The 23,187-nt window shown below is 26.7% G+C and overlaps 1 protein-coding gene across 2 annotated transcripts in view; it reads left to right on the top strand.

Annotated features, from left to right (window-relative positions):
* Positions 1 to 23,187, top strand: part of LOC107453385 (calcitonin gene-related peptide type 1 receptor) — a 411,922-nt gene that overhangs the window by 102,977 nt on the left and 285,758 nt on the right. For both annotated transcript variants that reach the window (XM_071177833.2, XM_087157756.1), the window contains exon 2: positions 14,537 to 14,627. The gene's annotated coding sequence lies outside the window, so the exon portion shown is untranslated. The remainder of the gene's footprint in view (positions 1 to 14,536; positions 14,628 to 23,187) is intronic.

Here is a 23,187-nt window from a genome sequence, read left to right as displayed (position 1 = left end):
TGCCGTAAAGAATTATCTGGGCTTATTGAGCGAAAAAAATGACTCTAATATTTTAAAAGTTATTAAATTATTTTAAAAATCGCCAATTTGGCGACATTTTTCCACCTAGCTGGAAATTATCATAATAACTGCATTATGTTCAGTTTTTGTAAATTTTTAATAACCCAAGTAATGCAGCATTGGTGTAAGTTTTTAAATATTAAAAAAATAAACCAAAAACGCTTTTCATTTTCACAAAACTGTAGCTTTTCTTCATTTCGATGTCTTGCGCCATTTTCAAAATAAGCGAAGATGAGCCTTTGAAAAGCAGAGTTAAGAAGTTTAATTTTATACTATATCGAAAAGTATATGGTCCATAAACTTTAAATATCCTACTAAGCTTTTCTTTATTCATTTTGCATATTTTTTTTAACTAATTCTCTTCTTACGAAGGATATTGTTCATTGGAGTTATTGTTAATTATCTCTTGCGACAGATACAGCTTATAATGTAGTTTTTTTTTAATTGGAACTATTGCATTTTTTTTTACATTTCGCAACATATTCATTTTTATAGCATTGAACATTTAAAATATGCTCGATTTCATCGCATTGAGTAAGTAATGCTATTTGAGTTTGACGAAATAAAACCGCTTCTAGAATTTAAAGCAGCAAATTCATTTTTATAGCATTAAACGTTCAAAATGTGCAATATATCACAGCATTGTATAAGTAAGATTGCTTGAAATTAATAAAATGGAAACACTTCTTCACTTTAATGCAACGTATTCGTATTTATAGTCATTAAACATTCAAAATGTGTTGGATTATATTACATTGAGTAAAAATTTTTATTTGAGTTTGAAAAAAATAGTACGGCCTCCATATTTTGTTTCATAATACTCGACATTCAATCTACTATTGACTTTGTGGTTAAATATGTGATGCCTGCTAATTTTTCCGTCAGAAAAATATTTTTTAAAACAATCCGCATTTTAAATGAAATATTAAAAATGCATAAAAAAATGAATTGTTGACTACTAGCTGAAAAACATCAACTACAAGCATTTTTTGAAGTTACTTTAAAAGTCAATTCTATACATAAATTATTTTCCAAAGTTTTAATTTAAATTTGCTGATAACTATAATACTTTTTTTGTTTCATTCTTTTAAATTTTTTAATGAAAAAGGGCAGTAAATTTATATAAAAATTTCATATCATAAATATATGTACTACTTCCTTTTAAAGTTACCGAAAATTAAAAACTCTAATACTTAAAAAATAACTATTATTTAAATAAAAAAACACCTAAAATATGCTGAAAAGTTTTTTTACGAATAAACTTATTCATTTACGTCTTTGATGTTTTATAATTTAATGATAACTAAAATTTCATGAACTAAATATACTTTGCTTATACTTTATAAATATACTTTTAAATTAAAGTATGAAAAAGTTTTAAAATTAGCCAATTATTTTAAGATGAAGGTATATTTTATAAGAAAGTGTAAACGATAATTTTTAAATTTTTTTTTCTAAAATTTTCGCTCTTTATTCTTCTATTAGAATATTTCTTCAACATCGATATCTAAAAAGTATTAAAATTCATCTCCATCTCTCAAACTATCGTCAGTTTTTTTTACCTTTTTTCATAATTGATAGTATATAAAAGAATAAATAATTTCAAGACATTAAACTACAAAAAATATTTCACGCATTACATGTAAATTTCTCTAAGATAAACTAATTATTTTCGTGAAATTTAAATTTATCAAAGTAGTTTCTAATAAAAAAAAATTAAAATTGGAGCACAGGTCTATTTATGACGAAATTGTATATTTCTCTTTATATTAAAAATATTGTAAATGCTGTGGCTGTTTGCTTTTTGTGTGTTCAACATAACGTTACATTTTATAAAGTTGTACAAAAACTAAGAGATTTGGAAACATGAAATTATAAGAGAAAGTAAAAAATGTACAGGGAGTACGATAGATATAAATATTTGAAATTCAATAATTATTTCAAGAACTATTAACTATTAAATTTATGATAAAAAGAAAACATGTGGAGAGATCCTCTGTTCACTGAAATGCAACTACGGAGTAGAAATTTAAAATGCTGAAAGGGCCAGTTTTATTTATTATTTTAACAGGATTTTTTTTTTTTTTTTTTTGAGATTTTAATTTGTTTGAAAATTATAGCGACATTAAGTATTTTTCCATTGACTTTTTTCATTTCTTTTCTTTTAATATTGAATATTTATCAACTGTTTTAAAAATGTTTATTTTTGTTCCTCGAGATCTTTATTTTATAAGCTCCCGTTTGAGTTGATTTCAATCAAACATTACAACAACAAAAAATACATAGAGGAAAAGATTACATGTTGCTATACATTGATTTTAACATTTATATTACTCTTCCATCAGCATGACAGCCTAGTAAAGGTATGACCCTTTTCCAACTAGTTGTTTTCATCTGGCTCCATCAGACACTAGATTTCTCCACCTATTGTTGTATGATTTTAAGATCTTTTTTCACAGAATCACTTCATCTGATGTTTGGTCTTTCCCTTTTTCGGTTGCCTGTAAGCTTTCCAAAAGTCAGCTACTTAACTAAATCATCATGATCCATTTTATAGATATGACCCAGCCATCTTATTCAGTAGGATTTGATAACGGAAGTTATAATTGGTTGCTTAATATTTTTGTGTAATTCATAATTGTACTGAATCCATCATACACTGTTTTTTTAACTCCGAAAATGGCTCTGAGTATTTCTCTTTCATATATCTCTAGTTTATTTTCCTCAGTTTTTCTAAAAAGTCAACATTGTTACTAAGATTTTTAAAAAATGCAAACCTTGAAGAAAACAACGATATAAAACGCAGCATATCTGAATTATTAGCAGTTTCTTAAACAAGTGAAACGACTTCTCACTTTTTTTATTTTTAAGTTACAAAATTTTTATTATTAAAGTAAAATAAATTTTTTCAATTATAGATGATTATTTTTCAAATCAAATAATCAACCTTTCTTTGCAGGTAACATAATGACAAAATTTTCTCAAACAAAACTACAAAATTGTGTAGTTGTTAATAAAATGCTCTTTGTTTTTGCGAAAAATATCGACTTTTGAAGGGGGAAGGGAAACACTGACGAGCGGCACGAGGCGAATAAACGACCTCGTCTTTAAACAAAAAAAACAACAAAAAAAAGTACAATTTGATTAACATCCGGAAGTTAATACACTTTTAAAAATAAAATACTGCGGAAGATATAAATCTTTATTGCTGAATTGGAATATTTTTTTCTAAGTTATTTTCTAGTTATTTTCTAATAACTACATTATATTCTTTCCTCAAGGGAAACTATTTCCTTAAGAAATGTCTCGGGAAATAAATTGTGTTTATTTACCAATCAATGTATTTTATTTACTCACATTCATTGGTAAATAAACATAATTTATCTTATTCATAATAATTACATTTTATTTGCTTTGATTTTTTTAAAAAATATCTAATAACTATATTAGTGAATTTTAAAGTGTTTTAAGAAGAACTTTTAACGATGTTTTAGCAAACAAGTAATTGAATGCCTTTGTAATTTTAATAATTATTTTATATTTGTTAGACTGATTTAATGTATCTTTCATGTGACAAATGCTGCTATTTATTTTTAAATGTAACTATTTATTTTTGTCATACTACACTGAAAAGAAAGAAAAAAGAGAATGATCATATTTTTTCATGTATGAATTCCTCGATTCGGCTTTTAAACTTTAATTTTTGATGCATGTTTCGTGAGTGCTTTAAATGCTTTAAATTTATATTTTTTTCTTAAAAACAGTGTTTTTTTTCCTTCATTTTTTCCACTTTGTTGTATTCTTTATAATGCTTTATTTATTTACCTATTGTTATTTTATATATTTTTAATTTTAATAACAATAGTTTTACTAAAAATAATGAAACATATGTTTGTTGCCTGATATATAGAGTAAATAGTGATATTTATAACTTCTTTGCTAGAACATTATTAAAAATTATCTGTTTGAGGAAAAAGAATATTTTGAATATCAATTTATAAATTATGTAGATTATACCTAATACATCTGAGAATTTTTAAAGCCATCTCTCTTATTTGTTTCAGTTTCTGATAAAAATTGATTCGAGAGAATCAAAATAATTTTAATTGTAAATTAGGTTTTGCGTTTTCTGTTGTTATGTTTTTTTTTAAATATTTCTTGTATAGATACGATTATTCATTATTCATTTTACTTGAAAAATAAGAAATAATTAATTTTATTTTAATTAGGGATTATTCATTTTATTTGAAAAATAAGAAGAAGAAAAGCTAATGCCCAACAAATGGTGTATTTGACATTTTACTTCCGGGTTAAACTCAATTTTTGAAAAATTATACGGAACATTTCCATTTTCTGCGCTACTTTACAGCACATTTCCAGCTCCTCGAAATGCATAGGTGACCTAATGAATATTGGACAAAATAAAAACCAAATTAATATAAAACTACGAAATCGAAATTCCGGCTGATACTTGAGGTTTTATCCCTCTACTCTATCTATATATACATTTTCCCTAATGCGCCAAATCCTCATGATTTCTCCAATCTTTTATTCTCTATGCAACATATTTTGTTTTCTCCTGAATTATTTAAGAATTAACCGATTGGCTTTAAAATACCTACCCCGTACAAATCCAAGCGCGTGAAAGCTTCGTTCGGCAAAGTCTTATGTTACATTCGATGACATTTCCTTGTTAGAATCCTAGAATAAATCCACTTGTGTATGCAGTTAAAATATAATCGGACTGTATATAGATTTGCACTCAATGACACAATCTCTAGACTGGAAATCAAAATTGTCAAAATAAAAATTGAAATAATGTGTATGGAATAAAATATTTAGAACATTATAAGGAAATTGAAAAAAAAATTTAACACTTCCAGTTACTCGAATTTTAAGAAATGACGGAAATACATTAAAAAAAAGAAACAAAAACTACGAATTTAAAATCTTTTCCACTTGAGGCTTCAAATTAATAACTAAATACATTATTTCCCCACCGAATCATTATGGTACCTACAAACTTCATTTTTGTGCTATGCAATATAAGTCGAAGTAAAATAAAAACCTGTTGTCAAAAAACTTAAGTGTTTGGAGGACTCTGTGACCACGACAGATTTAACGTGCACCGTAGAATAACCGTAAGGGTTCTTTTCAAGAAGCATTCCTTTACGACAGAAGCATTTCGAATATATATATATATATATATATATATATATATATATATATATATATATATATATATTAATAAACATACATATTAACGACGATTTTCAATGGTTTTAAGATATATCACGATAAAATGTGTTTTTGAAAAATACAGTATTATAAATTCTGGTATTTTATAGTAAGTATTATATATATATATATATATATATATATATATATATATATATATATATATATATATATATATATATATATATATATATATATATATATATATATATATATATTTTATATATATATATATATATATATATATATATTTTATATATATATATATATATATATTTTATATATATATATATATATATATATATATATATATATAACCATCCAAGTAGGTCAAAGTAGCCTCAAAATATATAATATATTCACTTTCGCTCTTTCGAATTTTTATCATTAAATTTGTTTATCCAAGTTTTGTTGAAATACTTGATGCCATTTCTTTGTTAGAACTATTGAAAAAATACCCTTGTGCATGCCTTCAAAGTTAAAACAGACGATAGCATCAAGGTGATAGCATTCATTTGGACTTCGCATTCAGACGAGACAACCAGTAGACCAGAATTCAAAATCATCAAAATAAACATTTACAGAAATAATATGAAATAGAACATTTTGAAATTAGAAACGCCATACGCAAAAAAAACAAAAACAAGAAGTCGTCATTAGTAACGGATTCTAAAGGTTACTTTACCGTGACATTAATACTTGTTTGTTTGGAAACCCTCACCCACATCTTAAGTTATTCCTTAATTCCAAGAAACGGCAAGTCTTCAGTGTTCTGCCGTGTTGACGCAGCTTACCTATTTGCATGGAACAGGTGATTATACATCTTTGTTCTACTTTCTCTTAAGTTGTCTGAAAAGTAGCTGCAGAAAAAAAAATCCATAATTACAACACTCCTTAATGTTTATTAAAGCAATTACAGCCACTGTTGAATGGTGGATCTCGCATGCGAGTGTTTTGTGCTTATTTTTGTTTTCAACTTGTCTCCAAATTAGGCAAGTATTTTGTTTCTAAAATCCAACAGTTAATAAAGCACTTCACTCTTTAGACATATTGAATTACAGTTATGGTTGATGCGTTTGTATATTGATCTCAGATAATAAAATCTTTTAATAGTTTCTTGCAAATACGACTTGTTTTCGTTCAGTAAAAAGCACTTAAGTCAGAAAGTTATTATCTCAGATAAATTGACTTCAAAGTTGTTAGACTACGGATCAATGCTTCAACTATGAAATGTAGTGCTAATTTTGATTAGAAAAATTAGTAAATTTAGTTGTTAATTCTAACATAGACGCGAGTTTCATAAAAAGACAAAACAAAATAAGGGAGTACTTAGTAAAAAGAAAATGTAGAAGATTCACATTTGTCTTTTGGATTCACGGGGAAGATGATATGCAAAAGTAAAAATAAACTAGAAAGGATAATTAATCTGATTTTTGCTTTACGTTGAGGTAAAATACATGAAGATAGAACAACACTGTTATAAATTTCTCGGAAAAAATGGTTAAATAACAATTTATTGAATGGTTATTTTACCATATTTAATCAAAACAGTCAAATAACCATAAATAAAATGGTAATCAAACTGTTAAGTTTGAGAAAAACTGCTTTCACCTAATACGGTTAAACAACCAGAATTTTATCTCACCAATTAGAACCACCTAATGAAGCTACTTAGTTCTTTGCAACTGCGTACATATCATAGCCGAGCAGGCTTATCTGTCAATCTCATGACCGACAGAACTAGAGTTCGAATCCTAGTGTTGACACTACAATATCTCCTCCATTCCCTTCAACACATGAAGAATTTCCAGTGTCCGGCACTCTCCAATGACCATTACCTTACGAAAAGCCACGCTGATATGTCTAGTTAAATAATAATTTTGTTTTACGTTTTTGCAAAATGTTAGTTGTAAATGGTTAAAAAACCGTATAGTTTTGTATTCATGGTCTTATAACCATACTTTTTGTAAATGGTTTCAAACCCATAAAGTTAAAAAATGTTCTTTACCGTAAACTTTACTGTTAATCGGATGGACAGACAGCTATTTTACCATAATTTTCGAATGAAAATTTTAACAGTGAATAATGAACAAAAAAATTTTATTCATTAAACCAAAGCTGATTAAATTCCGTATGTAAAGTATCTTTATTCAAAAAGTAAGAAATTAGGTAACTTTTGCTGGGACTGTATTCAAACGAGTCAGCAAAAATGCAAAAAAAAAAAGAACAAGTGGCCGAATGATGCAAATTCTAAGCAATGATAAAAAAAAAAAAACAATAAAGGCTCTATTCACGAAAATATATATTCTGAGTTTCAGGAGTAAAGCTTGAAAAACACAGATTTACTTTGTAAAAAATCTTGTAGGGGAATAGTTGTCACTATTATCGATGTTTAGGTAAACTAAAACATGTTTGAGTGTAAGCAGAAACATTTTATATTTACGCTTTCACAATAGTTGTATTTATTTATTCATTATTTGCTTGTTTGTCTTACAACTGCACGTATTTTTTCCTCGCATTAGATTCAATGTATGGCCACATTGCAGAACATTTCATTTGAAAAACTAATACATTTTAGTAAGACATTTACACTAATTCTTTCAAAAAATTGTTATTCGGTCAATTAATTGTTATTATCTGTAATATTGTAACACCCGTGAAAAAAAGCTTTTGGAATTTTATTGCAATAAAATTTAAGTTAAGCATCTTTTTTGCAGGGTTGCCGGATTTTAGCCCCTCTCCCCTCAGAAACAACAACGTTTTTTTAACCACTTCAAAAAGATTGGATCAAATTAAAATGCCGGATTTCCATTCGAACTAATATTTTTAAAAACTTCAATAATATAAAATAGATACAAAATTGCTACATTTATGTGATTGCATCTTAGGAACAATTTGGTGCAACAATTTCTCCCTTTCAAAACAGTTAGGAACACAAGCTTTAACCTTACTAGCTTTAAGAACAATAATTTCAGAGTTTTACAGTAAAGGCATAATTTATAGAAGATTTAAAATTATTTTAAAAATAATTATTCTGAATCTATTTAAAGAACAGTTAAGATGAATTAGAACATAATTGAAAAATATTTAGAACAATTTCAAATAAAAAATATCTGGTTTTGAAGCAAATATACTGCAGCACTCATATCATTAGAATTAATAATATTTTATCAATTAATGGAATAAATGTCCCTAACCTAAAGTAAAATTAATAAAATATATTTCCCTTAGATTATTTTACTGAATTGTCATTAATAAAATTTATTTAAATACGTGTATGTTAATTTTGAATATGAATATAAAATATTGAATAAAATATGAAATAATAAATAAAATATAAAATGTCAAAAAACCAATAAATACCGCCTTCTTAAATAAAAACCGATCTTTTTAACAACCATCTAGCCTTTCCAGCCTTTCTTGAAAAAGTCCGGAATTTTGAAACCTTGTCTTCTGGGGATATTATTAAAATAAAGTGTAACAATATCTTAGAATTAATTCATATTATTTTATAATTATATAATCTATATAATATTAATTTATTTTTATATAATAAATTTACATAATTTATAAAATATTAATTAATTATTATATAATTAATTTATATAATCGTTTTGTCGCAAAAACTTCGAACTTTATATTTAATTTCAATATGTTTTATAAATCTCAACTTAACTTATTACCAAGTGTTTGCAACATGCAAGAAATTATAAACTGACTTTTAGCATAAAATAAAAAAAAGAGAAACTTTCGTGATAAACACAATTAGGCCTTTGTTATCTCAGCTAAACCCCAAAACAGAACACTCTATTTTTGCTTAATCCAAACAACCTTCAAAAAGTTCAATTTATTTTCAAGGTTATGATAAAACATCCGACCTCGAGCTCGAACAATATGCTAACTTTATGTTAAAATGACCATTAAGAGGATAGTTAATATTTTTTATCTCCTCCATAAATCTTGAAATGCATGCAATTCACAAAAACAACATTTACTAAAATCGCACCAACTCTTACTATGATTTAAATTTTATTCGTTCGAAAAATGGAATATGGTGTATGGAGCCTAGGACTGTCGAGTACCGCTCCTGAAATTCCTTCGTCTGTCAGAAGTAATAAATGTCACAAAGATGTTAATTTATGTGGGTCATAATATTTAAATGAGGTTATTTATATTTTTCCGCAATTCTATTGGTTAATGTTTATTTTGGATAGTATACAGTTTTTTTTTGTCTCGAAAAAGTATTTTTGGAAATAAAAATATAAAAATATTTTCTAGTACTGTAGCGAAAAAATAAATTACTTTTTTCGATTAATGTTTTGCTCTGTATTGTTTGGAAAAATGTTTTACTTTCTCTTATTTCAATAATAAACACGCTTACCCGTGTTTAAAAACTTATCTGATTTAGAGACTTTAAAAAACTCATTTAAACGAAAGATTTTAATAATCACTTATATATATTTTATTTAATTAAAAAACTTCGTAGGTTTCTGAAAAATGCAGATGGAAATCTTTTAATCGTAATTGGAAAAGCTTATTAATAGTAAAATTATGATATAGTAACGATAATTGGAATTATCGTTACGATATTATCGATGGAAAATATATTAATCTTAATCGATATAATTAATCAATTTCCTTTTCTAAATTTGGAAGCCAATGAAGTTATTTAATAAAGTAGAACTTTGATATTATTTCAGTTACACTTTGTTTAAGTTATATACAATGCGAGGTTAAACTTAACCCGTGCAATATATTTTTCAGGTTGCTAAATACAGTTTTAAAATTTAATTGGTTACAAATTTTTGCTCGCATGGTTTTAAATCAATATCAGTCATTTTTAAATTTAAATCTTGAAAACTTATTATGAATAATGCATTTTTGAAAGTATTACAAAAATTTTAATGCCTGAAAAATTTCCATAATAGAAACTTTTGAGAATTAAGTAAATAAAGAATATTATCCGTGTATTAAAAAATATTATTTCTTTTGAATTATAAAATATTATTTTGCGGTAATTTAAAATATCCATTTTTGGTTCATGTGAAAAATAAGTAAAAACACTCATACTCCTTGTTTTCATGCATCTTAGCGTATTATATTATATACATTATTAATTATAAGAAATAAATCGTATTTGTTATTAATGATAATGATAGAAATCATTATCATTAATGAATCATCAGAATCATTAATAAGCCATCACATTTAAAATAAATCATCATTGTATTTTTAGTCATCCTGTTTATCCTTAATTAGCCCAATGAAATAACTCGGTTTGGGTAATTTATGATTTTAAGTTTCAGAAGTCATTGGGTGTACTTTTAGGCTAACGAAAGGGGAGTAAGTTTCTTATCTTTGCCTTTAAATTGCGAAAGTTTCTATACATGTAGATTATGCCCTCTTCATTCGTTTATCTTTGTAGAAAAACACAGCCTATAATATAAGAAAATTCGTTAATGAATACATTTTTATTTGCAATGGAAAATCAATAGAAATGTTCAATTGTTAAGCTTTTTCATTGATATGGAAGTTCTTATGGAATATGAATTGAGAAACTGAACATCTCATTAGTTCGATGCTGTGAAAATGGTCATCAGGTGTTACATGTCGGTGAACTTATTTTCTGATTAAAATAAATGTAACATTTGGGCCAATTGCATCATCTACTTCCTCGTTGAAAGGCGCCAGCCATGACAGAAGGGAAATCCCCTGTATCCACGGTGTCATAGAGTCCAGACGGGAAAAGTCCCGAATAAATTAATAACTCTTACTCTTTTCCATTGAACAATCTAATTTAGCATTCATTCTTGATCCGGCAACCCTGCGTGTAGGCAGCTCTCACCACTGTTAAACGATATCGCTGTTAAACTTTTTTTTTTATTAAATGTTAAGTTTCATTATTAAACTATTGTCTTTTTTTCCTCCCTTGCTCCTTCTCCTTGCTTTTTTAAATTACAAAATCATTTTAATTTTTAGAAATAACATGGTCATTTTGGAAATGTCTCGTTCGTGATGTGGACAACTAAAGGAACATTCTGAATAGAAAATTTGAAAAGATTCGGAGCACACTCTTCCGTCTCTGGATCTTAGTTATTCGATAAAGTAATAAAAAAAATCTCGAATAGAGCATGTGGTTTAAGTTACGTTTTTACCCTATCATGTCTTTAAAATACACAAAATGCTGCGTATGCAATAATGGGAGTGGGGAGCGATTTTCTATCACTTTTATGGAGTGCACTTAACTAATTTTTCGCTTCGCCAATATCCTTATAACTATAAAACATGTCAGGTTATCCAGAAATGTGTTATTAATTATACTTTGTCTAGACTAGAACATATGTTCAATGAAAATTTTGCTAATAAAAGTTTGTTATTAACTTGTCAAATATCCCCCAGTCGAGTGAGTCTTCAACATAACTGTGTCACTATTTTAAATTCTTTCCCACTAGTGAAATTCAATTAGTATTCAGTATATGTTTAAAAATTATAAAAGAATAGCTCGACTATTAGAGTCTCTAACAGATGAAACATGGTAGAAAATGCAAGTGTGTCAAGAACTTAAGGACACTTTTTTTGATTTTTGACATAAAAAGTTTTTATGCTCTAAACTATTCATTTAACTTTAGTTTGAAATTTTCGGTTTGTTACTTAAAATATTAAATTGTATAAACATTATTAAAATGCATATCATTCATTATTTGTATACATAAAAAAATAAGACTTACGATATACATGCTTAACTATTAAGTTTTACTATACATTATTTGTATACCTTAAATTAACTGTTTAATCATGTTTCATAAGTCACCGGTCACCGAGTTGTCCAGGAAGTTTGTTCTGATGAAAGAAAACTGGAATGTATGGACAAACTTGGAACAAAGCTTAGTCCAAAGCTTCGAAACATCATTAGATCAATTCCCATTTTTAATTTTGCATTTGTTTCTTTTTCTTGTTTTTTCTTGCTATTTTTTTTTCTTCTCGTTTTTCTATCTGTCTTGTCTTCCAACCATAACCATTAACCAATAAATGCCCTTTTAGGGGACGTGTTGCTTTACATTCATGGCTGATGAAACACTCAGCCAATCTTCTTCGCAACACACCTCCCGTTTTGGGAATGCCAGATAAGTGCTAGCCAGAGCGAAGCCTAAAAACAGATAAATTTCTAATAATAAATTCAACTATTAATAATGCTTAGAAAGAATTTTAAGAAAGTTTAAAATTATTGTTTCCAGTCATCGAATGAATAATGTAGGCAGTTGTACTTTATGTTTTTATTTTTTCAAAGCCTATAATTATTTCCACTGGTAGGGTACACTACCCGGTAATATAATACTCGGTCCAATATAAATATTATGGGTCAATATTAAAGGGAGATATTGGGCCATGTTGTAATACTGAATATTGACATCGAATGTCCTCATTTTAACTCTAATCAACTATAGACATAAAATTCTGAGAAGTAATTATTACATTAAAAAAAATCCCAGCTTCTAAAAAAGAATTCCTAACTATATTATAATAAATTTACAGTAATAAATTTATTATATATTATTATAATAAATTTATAATAATAAATTTATTATATATTATTAAAATAAATTTATAATAATAAATTTATTATATATTATTATAATAAATTTATAATAATATTATCATAAGCCCTTTTTTGGCTTTTGTCTCCCATTCTTTGCTGTAATTTTTTATCTATTTCTTTGTATATTTACTAGAATCAACATATTATTTCAAATGACAGACATTTTACAGCTTAAGCAACTTAAATATAAGGTGCCGGTTTTAATTTCAAGGACTCTTCTACCAATTCTTGAAAATTGTATGGGAATTACCTACATACCCATTTAATGCATTTCGGAGTAACCACTAACCGGTGCAATTCTGTACTGGGCTGTGTAAGCTTCAGAAACAACTTTTAAAGTCCTCTTTCGTTCGAACTGACGAACGTCGAAAAGTTCTTTAATTCTATTGTTCTTAATGTTTACGACATGTTTAAACCTTGTTGTCTTAGCAATTTTTTTTTCAGTTTCAAAAACTAAAAGCTTGCAAATGGTTTGTCTAAAGAATAGGAAGATTTTATCCCCGTTAATTCAAAAATCCAGAGAGAAAAAAATTAGGTGTAGGAAAAAGACTTAAGCATATCTAAGTCGTTAAGTGAATTCCAACATCAGAATTAAAATGCATTCCGAAAGATGATTAAACAATTTAATGAAAGAAATCAGATAGACAAAAATTAAACGTGTTGAAGTTGTGAAGTCAATTAAAACATCAGAATTAAAGTAAATTTCAGATTCCGAACGATGGTTCTATAAATCATTAAGAAACTGAAGGAATAACACTTAAACACGAGAAAGTCGTTGAATTCTAACATCAGAATTGACGTGAATTCCGAAGGATAATTATGTAATTCACATAATATTTTCGGGACTAAGTAATTTGTCTTGGAAATTAATGGCCGCATTTTGTAAAAATGTTGTCGCAAAGGAAGGTATCGGTAAGAAATAGTTCGTTAAAAGTCGTAATTATTATCTACGATTTTTTATGTGCTTCTCAGAAACATTGAATTTTTCAAAAACACGTTTTATAGTAAATTTTGTGCTCAGAATGCAGAAAAAAATCTCACCAAATAACTTTCTATCTAAGGATCGTATCTTCACGTAATAAGACTCAATTTTCATGGTTTAAAAGGGTGACTTCAATCACAATCTAATTAATTCACCTTTTTTTTTTTTGTGTCTGAAGTTTTAGTATTACCTTCATCGAAAAACATTTCCCATTTTTATATTTTATTAATTTTTCAAAAATATCATTTAAAATAACTTTTCCTTAAATATTTCAACTTACTATTTTGTTGCAATTTTAACTATCAACCTTTAATAATTCTTCACTATATTTAATGTTTTTCATATTTAATCTAATTTAATAATATAATCATTTTCTTATTTAATCGAATTTAATAAAAAAGTTTTAATAAATATTTACTTCTATAGTTCCCAAACAATAACTGTAGAATTAATTTATCTCAGAAATTTAAAGCTAAATTCTTCTAAATAATCTTCCAATAATCTTTAAATAAGCTAATATTTTTATTTAAAGCACATTTAAAATAGATTTCATTGAAGAAGTATTCACATAAAAACAATTGTGGAGGAGCGAATGTTTGATTTTAAAGTTTTATCTTAGTTAAACTTACTGACTTAAAAGAAAACTTATTTACTTACAGGAACTTCTTCAGAATAGAATGACATAATGAACTTTAAAACTAAGCGGTCACACTATCCTTGATGTTCGAAGTAGTATGCTAAATCGAGTCGGTAAGTGCCTTTTCGAATAGTTTTATGTTTTTTTTTTCATTTATTCTAATATTTATTCTGCCCATGCATTCCAAAACAGGAAATTTGATCTAAAAATAGTTTAAATAAAGTGAGTTAATTAAGAAGATTTTATTTATTTAAAATTAAGTAATCTAAAGATTTTTTACTCGTTAAAAACTAAACTTAATACGTTACTAAATAAAAAGGAATGAAAAAAATAAAATGTAATCTTATATTTTTCATATATACAATTTACTTTATTTTGTGACCAAATTTTTTATTTATATTGCGTGATATATCATAGAACCTTTGGCATTACATATATATGGCTTTGGCATTATATATATATATATATATATATATATATATATATATATATATATATATATATATATATATAATGTGGTGGCTAAGGGGATATAATAAATATAATAGATAAATCGTTTCCCAATGAGCTGGCCCGGTCTCGAATCCTAGCGACAAATTCATCAGCTGGTTTGCACCGACAACAGTGCTGACGTAAAATATCATCAGTGCAGGACGGATTGTGGGTTAGAGTTCCCTTGTCGTCAGGCTAACTGTGGGAGTTTTTTTTATGGTTTTATTCTTCATGTATCACAAATGCGTCACACATTCACATGTTACAGCAAAAAAAGTCCTCCGAAAAGGGAAATTTCTCCAACTATTTGATCCAGGAGTTTCCTTGCCTTCTGGATTGGGTTCAAATTTGCAAGGTTGCGAAGTTGAAAATTGGTAGTCGTAAACTCAGAATTGGGTCGTCTGTTGGGTCGACGTTTACGAAATAAAATATTCTTTTCTTCTGATATTTAAATAAGCATAAATTTTTTTTTAACAAAACAATATAAAATTTTCCTAGGCAGTATTATTCTCCTCTGCTTCCGCCTCAAGAGGTAATGCAACTATTTACCACTTTCTTAGAGGAGAGTGAGCAATTAGCAGTCTTGCTTTTATTTCTGATGTCCTGTTAATCTCTAATTTTATTTTACTATCACAGTAATCATTAAAATGGCATTTTTAAGTTTATTTAAAATGACTATGTAATTACTTCTTCCGTTTAAAAATGTTATTTCATATTTTCTAATTTTTTAAGACTGACTTACTGTTTCAGTTATAATTCAACATGAGAAGTGTATATAATTTTTACAGTATCGATTTGTAAAATTTTTCTTCTGCAAGTTTTGATGTAGAAAACAATTTGCTGAGTTAAGTAGGAACAAAATACTCATAACTATTAATTAAAAATGTTTGATAACCCGGTCGAAAATAATTTTAAAATGCACTTTGTTTTCTCAATTTTTCTTTCTATTCTCTAATGATTTCTAGTAAATAATTATGATATTTTGCAATTAACCTAAAACTATTATATAAATTATTTTATTATATATGTATACAAGGTATAACTTTAAATTAATAAGACAACTTTAAAAATTCACAAGAATTGAATACAGTTTCAATGTGTCTCAAGGAAACCTCGACCTGATATAAATGTGCTTCTGTACTCGTTTTGAAAGTTTCAGAAATAAACTTTTCAAATCCTCTTTCTGAGTATTCTTCAATTTTGAAGTTCTTATAACGTTTTCGACGTTCTTAAACCTTTTTAATTTTTTAAAGGTTTCGGTATCGGAACAGAAGACTGAAAAAGATTAGTCAAAATAAAATATATGATGCATGATCCATCACAACAACCTCCAAAATCTAAAAATTAACTAAATGAGCGAGGTTTAATGATAACAAAGTTATTAAGTAAACCTTAACGTCAGAATTGAAAAACAGTTGAAGGGAGGATTTGCAATAATGTTGCCAACATTCTTATATCTTTTTGCTATTGCAAATTTTTCAGTATCGGAAAAAATTATCTGAAAAATATTAGTCAAAGTAAAAGATATGATGAATGATTCATCAGCACAAGCCCCGCATTCTAAAAATTTATTATCAGTACAAGGTTTCAGACTGTCAAAGTTATTAATATCAGAATTAAAGAACAGTCCTAAAAAGACTTGAAAAGTTGTTGTCAACTTTCTTATACCTTCCGGCCGTAGCAAAGTTTTCAAGCGGTAAAAAAGTTTGTAAAAGATTAGTCTAAGTAAAACATATGATGAATGGTTCATAAGCACAACCTCCGAAAGTAAAAATTTACTATCTGTACAAGGTTTCAAAATGTCAAAGTTATTAATATCAGAATTAAAGAACAGTCCTGAAAAAAACTTGAAAAGTTGTTGTCAACATTCTTATACCTTCTGGCCATAGCAAAGTTTTCAGTAGAGGAAAAAAAAGTCAGAAAAAGATTAGTCTAAGTAAAAGATATGATTAATGAGTAATCAGCACAACCACCGAGATCTAAAAATTTATTATCTGTACAAGTATTAAGAATGTCAAAATTATTAAGTAAACCATAAAATCAGAATTAAAGAACAGTCCGAAAGGACTTGAAATGTTGTTTCTGAAACTTTTGCATTCACGTAGCGAGCTAAACTACGGTAACCTAAAAATATGTATTAAATGAATATGCAATTTGCATAATATTTTTTGGAATTATTAAATTCGTCCTAAAAATTAAAAACCGCACCATCTATTAATTTCTAAAGGAATTATTTTTTATGTTGGTCTTTAATATTAAATATTTTTTAAAAAAAAATTAATTGTGATTTAGTTTAAATGGTTTTTATTGTAAATAGAGTTTTGTTTGAAACTTAAGACTAGTCATTAATTATTCAAATCGCTCTCCACTTTCACTGAATCAAGTTTTCAAAGGCCAATTTATTGTTGAAAATAAATAGCCTGTTACTTAAAATATTAACAACCAGTCTGTAAATTTCCTCTTTTAACCATTCATCAACCTTTTAGAAAAACTAAAAGCTTGTTAGCTTCGATTTTTAACTATTTTTCTTTTAAGAAAGATCCTTTAAAAGCGTGATTAATTATTCATAGGATGGTGTTAAATTGCAAGTTTAATTTTAAGTTAATCTGATGCAATTTACTCTTAAAAAAATTCTAAATTTGATATAAAATGGTACTTTATATTTTATTGTATTTTATGCTTTAATTCAAAAGCAAAAATATATGAATTCTATTTCAGTTACTCATAATATTATAATTATTACTTATATTATAATTATCATAATGTCAAAAATTATCAACTGAATTATATATATATATATATATATATATATATATATATATATATATATATATATATATATATATATATATATATATATATATATATATATATATATATATATATATATATATATATATATATATATATATATATATAATATAAAAAGGAAACTATTTATGGGAAAAACCAAAAGTCTTCAACAAGACACATCTTTTGGTATAATTTAATGCGATATTTCTGAATAAAGAACAATTATCCTAAGATAAAATATTTTTTATACATAGGTATTTATTGACAACACAATAGTTATTATTCATTTTGATCGATAGTTTTGTAGGGAATGTACTATCGACAATGCCAACCGTCACCTATCAAAAAGTATTTCAAGATTGAAACAAGTTAGCATGTCTTATATACTAGTGAATTGATGTTTAATAATCATAGTGGTAGTTACGCCACAGTCTTAAGTAATAATTTAAGTAGTGTTAAAATATTCGCTATACGCTTCGTATTTGTTTATATTCATTTTGCCTTTTTATACAAATAAACACTTTTTAGGCGGAGTAATTATTCAGTTTAATTTTTTATATCCTTTTTAAAATGGTTGTAGATATTTTAAACATAAACAGTGTTATGGTGCCGCACACTGTCATTTCAATTATTGATGACGAAGCTTGAATTTTTCCAGTAATATCATATAGATGTAATACGATATTCAAGTTATGGATCGAGAGGTGCGTCAGGAAATAGTACTGCTCGTAATGGAGCATTGGATGATTTTTTTCTATCTCATCTCAGAGACGGAAATAATTTTAATAGTTCTGTTGCCCACAATGCCACATTTTCTGATTTTATTCTTATGGTGGTTTGTGAGATTTAATGGCTTTTAATTATTACTAAATTTCAACGCAGAAAGAACTTTGACGGTATCACAGACCTCTCTCGAATATAGTTAAAATTGTAATCAAAGTACTTCGCATTTGGTTTATATATTGTTTAAAACTAATTAACGTGTTTGGATTGAAAGAGAGGTCCAAGAATTAGTTTTCATTTCTTTTTTTGTTTCGCAAAAAAAAATACTTCAAACTTTTTGAAATGCGGCGTTTTGCATTAAAAATTTGCATTGATACAGTAATTAAGATATACTTTTATAGAGCAGCATTTACGATGATGATGAGCGGAAATATGTGTTCAGTATATGATAGATAATAAATAAGTTAAAATTATCGAAATTAATAAAATTTAAAAGAAAACACGTTTTCTAAAGCACTTCTTTTTTCAAGTTGCCTTGAAAGCGGGAATATGTATATTTTTTAGTTTCTGAAAAAAAAACTTTAGGTGCATAACTTTAGAAAATCCTGGGAGCAATTTTATGTAGTGATAGAAGTTTGTGACAAAAGTTGTCCAGTTTTGATTTTTAGGTTTGACAATGGAGGAAAAAATTCTAGCATTTTTTTCCTTATTTCATTAATTTCTTCTTTTTTATTAGTGTCTTATAAAGTTTTCTTGTAGTAAAGTAATTGAATTTTTATTTCGTGGTCAAATGTTTCTACTTCTGTCAGTAAACATTTGAAATTAGTATAATAATACGGTGCAGATCTTCAACAAAAATATAAGCATTATAACAATTCTTGTCGAGAAGTCGTCAAAATTACGATTGGTGAAAAAGTTTATTAGCTGATAAAATAACACATAAACAGTTGCCACAAATAAAGTTAAAAATTGTTGCTTGTATTTTAATCTTGTACAATACTTTATCGGAAATTTGAAAACACTAGTTACACATTTGGAAAGTGATCGAAATTATGACTGGCTATAAATTTTATTTAACGGTAAAACCTTTCTAATTTCAACACATCAAACTGTATTAGAATGCAGGGTTGCCACAGGCGACTAAAATGCAACTATTTGCAACTATTTTTGGCATGAGGCGACTATTGCAACATTTTTTGCCTGAAAAGGCTAAAAAAGCAACTATTTTCAGGAAAAGGAGACTATTGGGAGACTTTTCTGTACTCCTAGTGATGCTTTTTTTTCTAATAATTGGTAGGAAAATCTACACCCCACAAGATAGTTTCTGAACACACAGAACTTTTTTTTTCTTAAAAAATAAATAATGTTACACATTTGAGTCTTCACTTTTTAATTCGCTCAATCTGCACAGACTACTCTAGTGTAAGTCTATTTCATTTCTCGATCGGTTTTTTAATGATTATTTCTACGAAATCCCGCACGAGTTAAAAAATAAATAAATAGAAATAAATAAATAAAAATTTTTAATACGATATTACAATGCGTGAATTTCGAATTTGAGTAATCACTTTTCATAGTTTTTGTTCCCAGTTTTTGGCTACTTTTTTCATGTTTTAGGCTACTAAAAGCAACTATTTTGTTAATTTCTTTGTGGCCACCCTGGAATAGAAACTTAAATTTCAAAATAAAATTCTACAAAGGTTTTCAAAAAATTATATGCATCAATGAAGATTTATTGGTCATATTTATTAAAAGAAGATTAATTGGTCAGATTTATTATAAGAAGATTTATTGGTCAGATTTATTATAAGAAGATTTATTGGTCAGATTTATTATAGGAAGATTTATTGGTCACCACCAAGTTGTGGTAGTTATTTTTTATATAACAGAGATTCATACCAGGAAAACCGGTTTCCTCTTACGAGACAAAATTCATTTGATGAATGCATAGTAGTCACACATTTCAATTACGCTCTTGCAATAAAACTCACATTTGACGCTTCAGTAATCTTTCAACTGTATTTCGCTATTTTTCACAGCAATTTCATCTCAAAATCACGCCATTTGCGATAAAACTGAATAAAAACTCTCAGAAATATGACGAAAATCTTTCCTCAACTTGAAACTTCATTGTAGTGCGTTGTTGAAGATTAACTGTAATGACGACTGGACGATCGAAAATAAGTGACGAAATAAACCAACCAGCCTGTGATTTAGGAGTTGGTCTCGCACGAATCCGGCATCGGACATGGTGGGAGTTTAGGTCTCTGTTCTATCTATCCTCGCGATGTTGAGATAAAATTCATCCACTTACAATAAAAAGATTATTAGAAAAGTTAGTCCTAGTTTTTTTTTTTCAGAAAAAAAATTTTTTTTTTAATTTTGACGAAATTCACTTTCTTGAAGTTATGAAAGTTATTTGACGAAATTAGTTTCCTCAAGAAGTGACTATTGTGTTATTGGACAAAATTCGCTATCTTGAAGAAGTGACGTAATTCACTTCCGCGTAGATAGTTTTTTGACTAAGAGATAATTAAAAAAATATTTTCGCCAATGCATAAAGCATACTTGAAAATTAAAATCATATATATTAATGCAATTTATCTTGAAAATTACGGAAAATATTTCTAAGCAATTTTTCTACAGAGTAGTATCATTTTATTAAGATAATTTATCTCATGAATAAAAAGTATTTTCATAAAAAATTAATTTTAATCGCAAAATTTTATCAAAGAAATCTACTCTTTCAATAATCTAAGTAAATGTAGAAAAGCATATATTTGAATATATTATCTTTTTATAAGTTCTGATGTGTTATAAACGTATTAAATGTTCATTTCTATCAAAATTAAGTTTGCCTTTAGCCATACATTGCCTTTTACTTAAAAAATATAATAATAAAGAAAAAAGAGAACTCAATTTATTTCTTTTTCGTAAATTTTTTTTTCAGAGGTTCAAATTAAATTGAAGAGATTCTTGCGCAAGCTCTTGCGTAGGAAATATAATTCGGAAAAAAATATTCAGTAGATAAACGTTACAAAATAACTTCATTTTTTCTTCTCTTGAAAGTTTCAGGGTGTAGTACTTTTTTTTTTCGTTAGTTCTTTTTTCCTGCGAATTTAACCCTAATTCTCCTACTTCCTCAATCGGCGGAGGAGCAATTTGTCAATGTGACCGGGGGATAAACTGAATAAGAAAATAAAAAAGATTTTGCTTCCGGCACATAAATTGAGTAGTTTTTGCTTCTATTTTTTTTCAAAAGAAATTATTGTTAAGAAAAAAAAAATAAAACAACACTACCTTGCATATATATCTTTGCTCATTTTTTGTGATTCTGTTTTATGCTAATATATTTTTTTCTGCAAGGGATTTAAATTTAGTAACACATCAAAAGTCGAAGTTAACCACTAAATCTTAGTAAAAAAAAGATATTTATACTTTTTGCGTTATCGTGATTTTTTTTCATAAATTTTAAAAATGCATTATATGAAAAATTTTATAGTTGAGCTAAAATATATTTTTATTAAAAAAAGTCGTATTTTAAAAATTTGATTTCTCTGGAACTATTCGTCCGATTTACTTAAATTTTGCCTTTTGCATTGTACAATCATGTTTCTTAAAATTATGCGAAAAGTTGTATGGTGTTCAAGACAAGTTTTTTTCGAAAAATAGTGAATAAAATAATAAATGAAGTAAGTAAATGATAAATATTTATTAAGTTATTATTAAATAAATTAATAAAAAATTAAATAATAAGAAATAATAAAAAATAGCTAAATAAATTAACAAAAAATTATAAAAATTTACTAAATAAATAAATAAGAAGTTTAAAATTTTCTCATTTTGTATGAAAATATCTTTAGATAAGCAAATTTTATCATTATATTCTAGAATTTTTCAATCCATTTAAAATGTTCTTGAAGTAAGCTGAAATATGCGAAAAGTAAAATTAACATTAAAGGATCCATATTTTGAACCGCTCTACTGACAAAGCTATTGGTACTATATTTCCCAGGTTGCGTCTACCCCATATAATTTGGAGTTCAAAATTTCATTAAAAAACGAGGAAAATGGATATTTATTCAGAAAAAAAAATTTAGAGAAAATAATTTTTTTGTCTGATTTCGAAACCTAAACTATCGTTTGCATTAATTAATTAGCATAATTGAGATCACCCCCCTTCGAACCATTAAGATCGAATCCTAGAACGTGAAGATCTGATAATTAGATCAAACGTTATTCAGGGTGGTCCGCCTTTTTTTTGCTCATCACCGTAGCTCCATAAAATGTATTCATATTTTTTTTATATTAAAGTAAATTTTCATGATATTTAGAAAATAAAATTTTAAAAAAAATTTCGTACTATGCTAAAAATTTACTTAACAGAGAAATATAACAAGCTATGATTAACTACTGGAAAGGTATTATACTCACCAATGTAAAATCTATAGTGATCTCATCAATCACAAAAAGTTATATTTTAAAACATTTATTTTTACATTTTTAAAGTTGTAATTCACACTTTGATTTGTGAAATAACTATTTTTATACAATGAGAAGACGAGCCTGGTCAAAACTACTAGAATTTGATAAAATTTACCGTGTTTTTGGCTTTATAAGGAAACTCAAGAAGCACGGTGATTTTTATTGGAGCATTTTTGATAA

Source organism: Parasteatoda tepidariorum, chromosome 2 (assembly GCF_982258835.1).
Source record: "Parasteatoda tepidariorum strain Cologne lab strain chromosome 2, Ptep-v5.0, whole genome shotgun sequence".
Lineage (NCBI taxonomy): Eukaryota > Metazoa > Arthropoda > Arachnida > Araneae > Theridiidae > Parasteatoda > Parasteatoda tepidariorum.
Note: the sequence above shows the minus strand (reverse complement) of the source record. Positions and strands in the feature narration are given on the sequence as shown.